At 39.2% G+C, this 12,938-nt stretch overlaps 1 long non-coding RNA gene across 3 annotated transcripts in view; it reads right to left on the bottom strand.

Moving 5' to 3' along the window:
* Positions 1-12,938, bottom strand: part of LOC140846683 (uncharacterized) — a 141,132-nt gene that overhangs the window by 29,370 nt on the left and 98,824 nt on the right. Inside the window, exon 4 of one of the 3 annotated variants that reach the window (XR_012126054.1) lies at positions 615-715. The exons of 1 other annotated variant lie outside the window; for it this stretch is intronic. This is a non-coding gene — a long non-coding RNA (uncharacterized lncRNA). Of the gene's footprint in view, positions 1-614; positions 716-2,341; positions 2,696-12,938 lie in introns of those variants that run through there. One more of the 3 variants, XR_012126053.1, reaches the window with a different exon arrangement.

Below are 12,938 nucleotides of genomic sequence, written 5' to 3'. Positions count from 1 at the left end.
CACTTAATTATATCTTTATTCATTTTCTCTCAGTCATAGAATCTACATTATAGGCCTCTCCACTGGCCACTTGAGTTATACTTGTACTTTTATAGGATGAGAGAGAACAGCTAATAACCACCTTGAAGTGTTTAACAAACACTCAGCAGTATCTTTAAGTGATTAAAGGAAAGTTAATCTACATTAAGCATGAGACATGACATTCCACTTTTAATCATCCCCTAGCTTATGGAGAAGTGTGTCAAGTATTTCCTACTAGACATGGGCCAGCATCTCCCTGCTCCAGAATATGCCCCTTGTCAGCTCTCCCGAGGATATCATCAGACCTTCACTTAAATATAGTTGTAACAATAGCAAAGCACCTTCGGGGTATGATGAGAAAACTTTAAGTCAGAAATCATTTTTGTTTTATTTATTATGCTGTCATTTACTGTCATGTAGTAAAGGCTGAAGAATCTAATTCCCTTCACTACTGGAAGTATAGCAGCTCGTCTTTTTTATGCAGATTTACTATCTGAAAGATGCTTAAGAGCTAGATAGCTTTGAATTGTCAAAATCAGAATGAAATTGCAAAATTTTTAGTATCAGAGGAATTAAGGAAGGTATGCCTGATGTTCCTGTTCTGGTCTTGCCACAGTCTGAGTTCTCATGTGGACAAAAGCACACTCAACCCAAGTCATCTTCCTGTTACTTTGCCATCTCTTTTGGTGCCTGCCTGAAAAAAATTTGAAATACAGTGTTTTTTATGTGTATGTGTTTACATCTATGTCCTTCATTATATGCATTTTTAAAACACATTATATTACCCAGATGCTGTCAGCAATACCATGCAGGCCATACATAGACAAAAGGAAAAAATAAATAATACTGATTCTAAAATCTAAAATTTTTATGTTTTATTCATCATTGGATTTTCTGCATTGACTTTAATTTTTTTTTAATGTTGCCTTAGAATGTTATTTATCTTCATTACTGAGTTTGTTGGCAGCCCCTTAAATTTTGCAGCTGATGAGCATATCCCTCTCCCCTCATCCTGGCCCCAGATGACAGAACAAAAAATTTAAATGAGAAGTAATGGAATATCCTTAAGAAAAAATTCAAAAGACTGAGAAATACACCATTGATTCTGCCACTCAGAATTGTGTTTTACCAACTGCACTCATTTCCTAGGGCTGACATTACAGAGTACCACAAACTGAGTGGATTAAAACAACAAAAGTGTATTGTCTTCCAGTTCTGGAGGCTGGATGTCTGAGATCAAGTTGTCTGCAGGACCCACTGTCTCTGAAAGCTTTATAGGGAGAATCCTTCCTGTCTCTTCCTAGCTTCTGGTGGCGGCCAGCAATCTTTGGCAGTCCTCAGCTTGCAAAGGCATCACTCCACTTTCTGCCTCCATCACTTTCTCCCTGTGCATCTTCACGTCATCTTCTCATAAGGACCCTGGACATATTGAATTAAGGGCACCCTCCTCCAGTATGACCTCATCTTAACTAATTCCATCCGCAATGACCTTATTGCCTAATAAGGTCCCATTCTGAGGTATGGGGGCGGTTAGGACTTCAATATGTCTGTTTGGAGAATGCAATTCAACCCATAACAACAACCAAAACACTTGATAATTCTTGTTTAAATACTTGGTCCTCAGCATATCAAGTTGCTTGCACAGGATTAGTGTGGGATATAGAAGTGTGCGGTAAATATGCATGTCACCCTGGCCACCCACCTGCCCCATTCTGCTCTCTTTCCCTCCAGGTGCCCCCTTACTCACTTCTTCCTCTGCTTCTTGGATCTTACTTTCTCCTATTGCCACCTATCCTCCTTTACTCTGTTCTTACCCACAGTACAACTCCCTAACCTATCTCTTCCCAATTCCACTCCATATCCCAGTGCCTCATGGTAGAGAGAGCGTGGCCTGAATAGTCCCTCATTCTTTGACCAGCTGACTTCCTGTCCTCATTCAATTGATCTGAGTCTCCTACTCAACTCATCTGCCTAAACTCTCAACAGTGCTAAAGCTTGGTTGTAGAGACTTAATGTAAGGTGATTTTCGTGCATCATTACCTCTTTCCTAACAGCTTATTTTCCTCAGTGCATGGGAAAAGTCTGCAAACCTTCTAATGTGAGCCATCACTAGACTCAAGATTCCATGACGATTGGGGAGACCAGGGAGACAGAGAGCTAAGACTTAGAAATGCAGCGACTGTCTATTCACACCACACATTGGTTTCCTATTCTTCTAGGACAGGCACCACCTTAGAGCAGTAAACCATTTGTTTAATCACTTTGCTTTTCCCTGACTGCTAGTAATGAAATGCTGCACTCTTTAAAATAATTTCCTGACTATTTGCTAAGATTCATCTCTGACATTTCATTAAATATGATCATTTAACTGTACAAGTACAAATGCATTTTTAATTTAGCTTACTACAGATATTACAGATGTGGGGAAATGAATTCGTATTGCTCTAGGACAAATATATCATTCACATATGCATGTGACAAAACAACAAATTATTAAAAATTACTGAGACTTCCATGAAGATTTATGTTTAACTTTTCCATTTTCAATCTCCATGTCACAGTGGAAACATATAGCATGTCCCTTTGTCAGCCATGATTCTATGAAGAATGTGTTGGTAATTCCATGAGGATCTTGATCAATAGCCTTCATCCTTGTCAGTGACACACTGTGATACTAAAAGAGATAGAGACTGAGCTGCAGTCTTATCACTAAAACAGTTAATTATTTGCCTTCTTTTTTTTTTTTACTTTTTTTTATTAAGGTATTATTGACATACACTCTTATGAAGGTCTCATGTGATAAAACAATGGGGTTACTACCTTTATGCATATTATTTTGTCCCCCCCATACCCCATTGAAGTCACTGCCCATCAGTGTAGTAAGATGCCAGAGTCACTATTTGCCTTCTCTGTGCTACACTGTCTTCCCCGTGATCCCCCACACCATGTGTGCCAATCATAATACCCCTCCATCCCCTTCTCCCTCCCTCCCTCCCCACTCGCCCTCCTGCACCCCTCCCCTTTGGTAACCACTAGTCCCTTCTTGGAGTCTGAAGTCTGTTGCTGTTTTGTTCCTTCAGTTTGGCTTCATTGTTATACTCCACAAATGAGGGAAATCATTTGGCATTTGCCTTTCTCCACCTGGCTTATTTCATTGAGCATAATGTCCTCTAGTTCCATCCATGTTGTTACAAATGGTAGGATTTGTTTCTTTCTTATGCTGAATAGTATTCCATTGTGTATATGTACCACATATTAATTATTTGTCTTCTTTACAAAAGAAAACAGCAATAGAAAGTGTGTCTTCTATCCTGTGTACTATAAATCCAAGTATAGTTCATGTTTAAGTTTAGTTTAATAGGAAAGTACCCAAAATATAAACTGACATTCTTGAATGTCTTCTTTGTCATTGGATTCAAAACTGAGCAATGAAAGAACAAGGTTGATTTTTGACCTTCAATTATAAAGTCTACACCTTACAAGTCATGAACTAATTAATAATTATTATCTCATAGGGTAGACAAGTGTTTCCATAAAATGTACTCATATTATTGTGAAAAGAAATAGGCATATTTTCAAAAGTCATTGTGTATATTTTAGACAGAGGACAAAAGCAAAATAATAAAGATTTGAGACAATTATCTAGAAGGAAATTCATTCCAAAAGTAGAAGATAGAAGCTTGTCATTTCCAGAAATCAAAAACCTAAAAGAATTCAAAGATCTTTCACACTTTAGACACCAATAAAATAAAAATCGTAGGAATTTCAAGTCCTCTACTAATTACAAGATTAAAGCTTTGGAAAGAACCTTTGAGGTCATGTGAATTATGCCTAATTTGCTTATTTTACAAATAAGAAAAATGAGGCTCAAATGATTTCCCCAGATACACAAGTTGATGGAAACGCCAAACTGAAGCCAGGACACCCACTTCCTATCAGCACGTGATTCAAGAAATTTCTACAGGCCACATCAGCAGGGACTGTAAGCCTCACTTTGCATATGAAGATACTAAGCTGACAACCAAAGGCACTGTATGCAGCTAAGCAACTGGCCATCAACTGAGTGACAAGTGGCTCACCTGCCTAGAAGGACAGGGATAAGAAGAGTTAAGTGACAGTAGATTGTTATAGGAATTTTCCTTCTCAGCCTCATGAAAAAATACTAACCTCATAGACCTCCTGACTAAAAGGAGGTTGACTGATGTCTGATTGTTAATACTATGTTTCAATTTGACTTTGTGTGTCAACAGCATCATGGGGTGCCCAGATATTTGGTCAAACACTTTTCTAGGTGTGTCTATAAGGGTGTTTCTGGATGAGAATAACAATTGAAGAGATAGACAGAATAAAGCAGATTCCTCTCCCTAACACGGTGGGCCTCATTAATCGCTTGGGGGCCTGAATAGAACAAAAAGTCTGACCCTACCCTGAGTCAGGGAGTTCCTCCTCCCTCGGTGCCTTCAAACCAGGACATTGGCTTTTTCCTGCCTTCAGACTCAAACGGAAACATCAGCTCTTCCTGCAGATTTGGCCTGGAATCATTGGCTCACTCTCCTTGTCTCCAGTTTATTGACTGCAGGTCTTGGGATTTATCAGCTTCTATATTTATGTGAGCCAATTCTTTATAATAAACCTCTTTCTCTTTACTATACATCTTACAGGTTCTATTTCTCTGGAGAACTCTTCTACAATGTCCCTGACACCTTTAAATTTCACATTGTCTATAATTACTTTGAAAAGTTACCAACTCTCCTTCATGAGAAACTTTAACTCAGGCAAACATTGTAGAAATGCAAAGCCGAAAAGAGTTTGCAGAAATACAAAACCTCACAAACCAGAGCTATTGTATTATAGTTCTGAAACTGATGCCACATAAGTGTCACACAAAAATTCTCTGTGTTGCAAGCAGAAGGCTGTCAGTCTCCAGTCTCTAGGAGTGTGAAATAGACCAAACTGACTGTCTTCTTTCTCCAACAGGGGAGGTTTTGAAACATCACACTGAGTGATCACACAACTTACAAAATTACAGACACTGCTTCAGTCACTCACATTTTTTATTTAGATCACCTCTCTTTCAATGAGCAAACTCCCTTTCTCTCACCAAGAAGTGCAGGGAGCTCCTTCCAAGCACAGTGTGTTAAAACACAACTGAAGAGATGTGGTTGCCTCAAAGTCATAATACTTTTGAGTGGTAGCATCGAATCGCCTTGCTACATGATGAATTAGGCCAGCCAGTAGGAGCTTTAATTCACGTGCTCCAGGCTTGTACAATACAACCATGTATAAGTGCTATTATTCTGTGTCTGTTACAAGTGATGGCTCTGAATGAGGTTGCGTGCCTGTGAGCACCTTGCTCTTCAGGAAGTATCCCAGGTGATATGGTTGAAGTGAGATGATTATTGACAAAGTTGTTCTTTTTTAACCACAGGAGCAAACGTGTCATTTTTTCAAAAGCTGAACCATAATCTGCTAATTCAAACAGATTTTTGAATGCACTATGTCAAAACGTTAAGAGAATAATTCTGTCTCTTCGAGACTTCACAAACAGCTGGACCTAGAAGAGAAGTGAATGACTTTCCTACCATAAGTCCTTGTTTTCAAATATTTTTAGTATGTAAGCCTGCCACTGACTACAGCATTCATGATGAGATTTTTGCACCACACCTTTAATTTAAGAAGTCTGCTCTCAGTTTCTTTGTCTTGTATGAGAACAATTGTATTGTTTCCATTACTTCCAGTGTACAGAAGGAAACTGAATCCTCAGCTTGCTTAAAGAAATATTTTCCTTTTTATCATGAGTGGTAAGGAAGGAGCTGCTGTATTCTGAGGGGGAAGGGAATAATAGGGACACTTACCTGAAATGAAACACAGGTTTGGCCTTTCGCAGTGATAACTAGAGAAGTAATGGTAGGCTTATCTTGGCTACATCCCATCATCCCCTTCTAGGAATTTTGAGTGTCAAGCAAAGCTTTATGTAGGATGTCCATCTTGACCCCAGTCAGCAGCAAACAAACCTCATGTTAAAGGAATGCCTGCAGTTATCCCACCTTTACATGATTTAGTCCAGAACAGCCACATTTACTCAGTCACATCTCATTCAATATCTTGACTGTTAGAGATGTCCACCCATTTGTCAGTCACCCCTCTGGTGCCTATCTGTCTGCCCCAAACTTGGTGTTCAAATGCCTCCCTCCCGAGTCCTCTGAATTCTGATCTCCTCTCTCTCCTACCCACAGACTAAGACTGATAATGAGCTCACTGTTTAGAATCAACTCCCCCAGCTGAGTACTCTGCTTGCGGTTAGCTCCTTTGAAAAATGAGTCACCCTTTGGGTAGTAGATGAGAGTCATCACACAGTAGAAGGCAGGAGACTATTAGAAGATGGGAAGTGAGCTTCCCATCTAAGCATAAATCCATACAAGGTTTCCCCACCCATTTAAACTAGCCATAGCAACCTGGAGGACATACAGCATTAGCAAAGGTGGGCCTAGCCTCCCTCTTCTGTACGCCTGTTCATCCTCCAAAGCCCTTCCTCTCCCGTCCCTCTTGCAGGCACCAAGACTCTCATTACCTTTCTGCTGGATCTTCAACTTCCTATTAGCTTCTAATTTCAAGAAAGGTTATACTATTGATTCTTCACACCCTCCTGTGGAACCAAGCTGTGTTGCCTCTGATAACTGAACAATCGTTCAGTGCCTGGTGAGTGCATCATTCTGCCTAATGAGAGAGGCTGCAGAGTGGGGAGCAGAGTGCACCTAGCTCAGAGTCCAGAAACCTGGGCACAAGCTCAGCCATGCTAACCACTTCTGCAACTTCCACTTTGGCTTCCTCACCTCTGAAATAACAGCACTATGCTAGGAGACGTCAAAGATATCTGTCACTCTGTGCACCTGTGGACTTAAGTTTGCACAGAATTGTATTCTTTCCAGTGGACTTTCATACACTCATGTAACATATGTTATCTTATCTTCAGCTTCAAACTAGGCTGTGAGGTAGATGGGGAAGGCACTATGGCTTGTCTCCCGTACTGTAGATGGGGACTCTAAGGCTTGGTGAGATTAACTTACTTCCAGCAGGTCACGTCTCTCCAAAGGTACTTAATAGGTGGTTAGAATTCATGCAAAAAAGAAAAAGAACAATAAAAGGTAACATCTGTTTTGTAAGGCAGGAAATACTATGGGAATTTGGAAGAACCATTCCACTCTCCCAACCCCCAAATATCACCTGGGACAACTTTAGTTGGAAAAAATACCTTCCAATGGAGGGTCAAGTTGGGCCAGACCAGAATGGAAGGCAGGTTTTAGAAAATGATGTGATCCAAAAAAGGCCTTCACAGCAAGGGAAGCAGCATGAGCACAGGCAAGAGAATACTCATCATCTTCCTAGATCTACACTTGGCAGAGGATCTTATTTGCAATTGTATTGGAAAACATGTTGATTTCAGAAACTTAAGAAGTAACTATTAAATGCTACTTCTGGACCGTAAATGAGAGAGGTGCCCACCCAGTTCTAGAGTGAAAGTGGTACTTATAATAAATAGAAGCCAGGATGAAAGAAAATTTTCACTGACCCAGATCAAACACCTTGTCATCTATCAAGAGCTGCTTTTGATGAGCAAAGGAATGACTATCCAGGACTTATCATTCTTATTGTTCCAGATCAGCAAAAGCAAATAACCTACTTTCATAAAAATTACTAAGATCACTTTAATAAAGGTGTTAGTGCAACCAAAATACCCTATCAAACAAGACACCAGTTTCCCTTTTCTAAAGTAATTCCTAAACTAATGTCTCACCTTTCCCCTAATTTTCTCTCTGACATATTAGAGGTGGAAGTAAAAGCATTTTCCTGACCCTGCTTTGCATGAAGTGCATAGCATTTGTAGTTTCACTCCATTTCTTATACTTTTAAAAAATGTTATATAAAGGCAATGTTTCAATTATTTTACAACCCGAGCTCTTTATTCCTTAACTCAAAACTTAATACTTAGTGTATGTCTGAATCTTAGTTGACTTAAATTGCATGACTTAGAGAGACAGGACTGTGTACATTTAATTCCATTTTTATGGCATTTCTAGTGCTACTTCACATGCACCCAAGTACCTAATGGTAAGGAACACGAGATAATGCTGGTGAGGATGACATTCATTAAGATGATGGTGATGATGGAAGCTCACAATGACTAATGATAATTCATCCTCTTCAATAATTTCTGCACTAAATATGAACCAGTTTTCTATGGTTTCCAAGTTTCTTTCCTACTCAGCAACACCAAGTTTCACTAAAAGGTTTTTACCTGCTCTTCCGGATGATTTGATGCAGTGGAAGAACATGAGAAGTTTTCCATAACTCAGAAGAACTCTTGCTTCAACACAAGGGAACTCAGCAGTAAAACATGTCAAGTGGGATAAAGGAGAAATTACAGGAGAAAAATAAATCATCACAAGCTTCGGATGACCTCCTCTGAGTAGGAGGACTGATAAAATAGAAGAGAAAAATACATGCCAGAGAGTTCATTTCTGCCAATAAATGTTTGAAACCTGAGCATATCTAAGGAGATGCTGGAGGCAAAGAAGCCATTTGATGACATGTTTGGTCTAAGAAGGCAGGACGAGGCTACCTCTTCCCATCAGGCAGGCCAGAGCTGATTAGCCATGACAGGTGGCTTTGAATAATTGCTCAATCACTCCAGTGAGCCTTCTACCTTGTCCTAGCAAAGGAGCAATGCCTTAGCCAGCTTCAGGGGCCAGACACCCTAAACCTGACATCTCTAACAAAGCTGCGTTTATTTTAATGGAAGCATCATTGGATGTTGCTCATCAGAAGGGATGGGAGAGAGTTCAGTGGAGACCTCCCAGTTGGCCGTAGCTACTAAGGGCCTCATTAAACGACTCAGGAGCTTGTATCTGCAGGTTAGCTTGATGTGATGACCAGTTCCTGGAGACTGATCATAGCAAGAAGGGCAAAAATATGTCACCCAGAATTGGGTTGGAGATTCAGCTCTTCCAGAGAGTAGGGAATAATTAGGACAGCGTGTCATCAGAACTTTTCATGTCAACTAAGGAACACACTCTTTCTCAATAAGGAACTGTCAGATCTCCTGAAAGCTTTAGTGACAGGAACTTCCTTCCAGCTTTACCTTCTCATGGAAATGCCAACTTACTCTAGAGGGCTAAGTGGTGAGACACTGTCACTTGACTTCTTGGTCACTTGTGCATTTGTTTTGCTACAAAAATCAAACATTGATGATAAAACTTCTTATCTCTTGAGGAAATTGAGTGTCTACGGTGTTCCCTAATGCCCAAGTACTTTTCTCTTACTCAGATAAATTTCTAGAGAAGCCAAAATAACTTACTCTGAGTGTGAACGGCAGATTGCCCTAACTGCCCATCCAATGGTGAGGAATTTTCATGGGGGAAAAGCACTGCATATAAATCTCTGTAATGTGCTAAGGACTACTGGAGCTCACAGAGCAATTCTAAACAATCCTGGACACCACCACCTGTTCATCCACCAATGTGAAGACTTTTCCTTATTACAGAATTTAGCACACCTTATAAGAGATTGTTTTTGTGTCTGTCTCTCCCTCCACATGAACTTGAGCTCCTAAAGGACTGGAACCTTTCGGCTCACTGGCAATCCATTAGGTGTTCAATAAATGTTGCACAACCAATATTCCTCTATAGCCTGAATTAATTGCTCTGGGTAGCACAATACCAAATGCTCGTTTTAACCAAAGTTGTGCTCTTCTGAACTAATTTTCGTGTTATGTTGATACCATTCCTTTACTCTTCTTTGTCTTTTTTTTCTCTTTCTTTTTCCATCCTTCATTCATTCTATCTCATTCATTATAATGCTACTGTAAGATTTTCCTTAAGAAAAGTGTGTCAGAGAAGGAAATAAAGAGAATGGATGCTTATTAAGTGACTACTGTATGTTTATTAGGTGTTAATTTTTTTCTCACATTACCTCTTTCAACCCTAACAAAAAATAATGACAGGCAGCTAATATTGTCCCAATTGAGGAAGTGGGTGCCCAAAAAAGGTAGGAAATTTACATTATGTCTATTCTAATTCCAAATTACATAAGCTTTTCCCTGTACCAAACTGTTAGGGGGAAAAAAAGGAAAGCTGTTGAAGTAAGGTAGAACATGGCCTAAAAAGGCTCCGAGGCTCAGTGGATCCCTTTATTGTTCAAGTTAACAGAAACAGCCAAATTTTCTGTGCCTCTTTCCTAAGGAAGCTAATTTTAGACCACCCAATGCTCTTCACATAAGCCTTACTGACTTCATAAAGGCAGAAGCTCATAGAGACTGCTACGTAAAAGAATGTTTCAGAAAATATACACGTACACACAGCACCTCTGCCCTTCTTGCCAGGAAAACTATAAAGATTCTGTTTCTTTTTATAGAGGGAGAACATTAAGGAAAGAGTGAAATCCATCTTAGATTAGATTTAAATTAGAGCATGTCATTAAAGCTGCTTTTACAAGTGTAACATAGTAGAAAAATGGACACTGATCCAGTAACAAAGAAAAACGAGTTATTTTCAAAAGGAAAAGTGAAGGTCCTTTCAGAGCTTTGCCAACAATCGCAAGGTGTCTAAAGCCTTGGAGCTGCGCAAGGACTCTGCTCACCCAGCCCAGTATGACAGCACTGCTTCCCAGGTAAATGCAGCCAGAGCAAAGAGCCCATTTAACAATCTGACAGTTCTCTCAAGAACAGGACATTAAAAGACATAAGCTTGAGTGAAGTAACTGTACTTTCTCTTCGGCACAAAAAAGACTGCCTGAAGGCCCACAGCAGCCAGGACACATGAAAGTAACACAACTTTTGCTTCTACATAAGCCAAAATCTTTTGTGGGGTTTTACTTCAATTAATGCCCTGTCTGACTTTGACACCTTATCACAAAGACAAGGCACAAAGTTATAAGTAAGATGGTCTGCCTTTTGCAGGTAGCAGTTGCCTTTATTCATCTGTGGGTGCTAATCCTAGACAAAGTACACTAATATTAAAAAAGATCTTAAAGTATCTTCTGTGTGTATATTGAGAGGTTAAAAGTAAGTGTGTTAGGCAAGAACCTGGAAAGTTAAGACCTTCATGTGTAATTCTTATGCCATGACAGTATAGGGTTTTTTAATATAAGCCAAACATTCATAAACTGCTTCAAATAGTTCGCAGATAATAAATAAATAATTATACAAAGCTTTGAAAATGGGAAGCAAGCTCTCTAGGAGAAGTACACTTCTCTGTGATACAGGAAGGACGATTCCTTGTAGGCCAGGTTTCTATTTTATAAACTTAACTGTAGACTTCCCCCTAAAGAAGTTAAGGAAATCATGCAATCCCCTTTCTAAATCTATGGGATTATATGTGACATAAGCAGTAAATTTCATTCCTCTAATTTACTATTTTACTTAGAGTGACTAATGACATTTGCTGAAAAGACAATTAAGTCTTCTTCCTTGCTTAAAGGTTCATGATCCCAAATCCTCTTTTCTGATTCCTTCAGCAACAAGTGTTTTGGCCTCTTTCACACCTGCCTTCACTATTTTCCTGATTAACAAGCCAGCTGTGCAGACCTTACAATTGCTGCTGTCAGAGGAACTAGACCCACACCACAGGGTCAGAACCCATCTCTTTAGCTGCTGCTTCCTTCAAAAACTATACCATTAGCAGCCCAAAGAGAAAACATGGGAAGGAACAAAAGAGCACAAAATAAAGATGAGGCATTTTATAGTCACTATAAGAAGCAACTCACATAAAGTGGTAATAAATAACATGCAGGGCATTTTAGTCAACTAGAATTCAAATCCTACTGATACAATTAAATACCAGAATCTCACTGTTACAACTCCTTAAATAGGATGAAAATATAGACAAGTTACTATCTGGAAAAAAAGATACATTTTTGTTTGCTTGAGTTTTGCAGGCTTTCACTGAACTTTTTGTTCACACTTGTCATTTAAACACCTATATACTGGATTCAGACATCTTCCCTGCATAGTGCACAGACCTTGTCAACAGACCAATCCAAGCTGATAAGTATCTTAAGCAAACTGCCCAGGTGCTAAATTTGTGCCAACCCACTTATTGGAAAGTAACAATTAATGCAAAGTCATAGGGAATTCTTCCAACATGTCTCTGGCTGAGTTTAATGAGGACTGAGATAAGAAGCTGAAGAAGGAAGATAGATGGGTGACATGGGCCAAATACAAGAGATCTAAGGTTAAAGTTCCCTAGACCAGACCTTCATCTTGAAAAAGCTCTCTCTCCTTTCTCTCCTTTGGCCGCCTCATCACACTCAGTTTTTTTTATCATGACATACCCTAAAACATAAGAAGCCTCCATTTTCACCCAGAACTCACTTAGATGCCAACAAAACCAAATTAATTACTGTTTTCAGGTTTTCCATTTCCATTACAAAATGGAAATACTTTAAATTCCATGTTTGGTATACTATTTTAGGATATACCACAGTTACAGTCATCAGACCAGGTTTTGCTGGGATAACATGCTATGCTCCGAATCTCAGAGTCTTGCAACACCACATGTATTTTCTGATCATTTTAATTGTGAAAAATATGCCACATGAACACAGGGAGATAATTAGCCTGCATATTTGTAAACAATAATAATATCTATCACAGTGACAGACCAGTTGACAAGATTCTAAATCTGTTGTTTTAATCTTCAAGTCTTCATTCAGTGAGGGCTTTTGTATCATAATTTATTTTTCAGTGGAGTATGGGTAGAAAAGAAACCATGGAATATATAGAATTTTCAGCAAGTTAAAATAGAATACTTCTCTGATAAAACTTTAATGTATGTTAGTGATTTCTATTTTTCCAGGAAAAAAAAAAGCAAGCCTGTTTAATGACCTGGGATGCCAGCCCATGGCATAAAAAAGGGATTTTG

The sequence above is a fragment of the Manis javanica genome, chromosome 16 (assembly GCF_040802235.1).
Source record: "Manis javanica isolate MJ-LG chromosome 16, MJ_LKY, whole genome shotgun sequence".
Taxonomy (NCBI): Eukaryota; Metazoa; Chordata; class Mammalia; order Pholidota; family Manidae; genus Manis; species Manis javanica.
This window is presented reverse-complemented; position numbering and strand designations above follow the sequence as displayed.